Source organism: Sinocyclocheilus anshuiensis, unplaced genomic scaffold (assembly GCF_001515605.1).
Source record: "Sinocyclocheilus anshuiensis isolate Anshui unplaced genomic scaffold, SAMN03320099.WGS_v1.1 scaffold154, whole genome shotgun sequence".
Taxonomy (NCBI): Eukaryota; Metazoa; Chordata; class Actinopteri; order Cypriniformes; family Cyprinidae; genus Sinocyclocheilus; species Sinocyclocheilus anshuiensis.
In genome coordinates, this window is record NW_015546101.1 from 293,235 (window position 1) to 293,591 (window position 357).

General features: G+C 27.2%; 1 pseudogene; it reads right to left on the bottom strand.

Moving 5' to 3' along the window:
• The window catches only part of LOC107700352 (transient receptor potential cation channel subfamily M member 1-like), an 18,410-nt pseudogene that overhangs the window by 7,762 nt on the left and 10,291 nt on the right, over window positions 1–357 (bottom strand).

The following is a 357-nucleotide window of genomic DNA, read 5'->3' on the forward strand; positions in this document are numbered from 1 at the left end:
AATTGTAACCTTATAATGTAAAAGGGCTCCCTATAGTTTTAAGCATAAGCTGAGGTAGATTTTTATCACTAAGAAAATGTAAACTATAACTGAATGTATTTAAAGAAAGAGCAACTTGTTCAGTAAACCATTTAAAAAAAAATAAAAAAAAGTTTAGTTTTTCCCCCTGCTGTACCGAAATCATACCGAACCGTGACGTTAAAACCGAGGTACGTACCGAACTGTCACATTTGTGTACCGTTACACCCCTAGTGTGTATGTATATGTATTATATATGTATGTATATATATATATATGTGTATATATATATATATATATATATATATATATATATGTATATGTATATATATATATGTA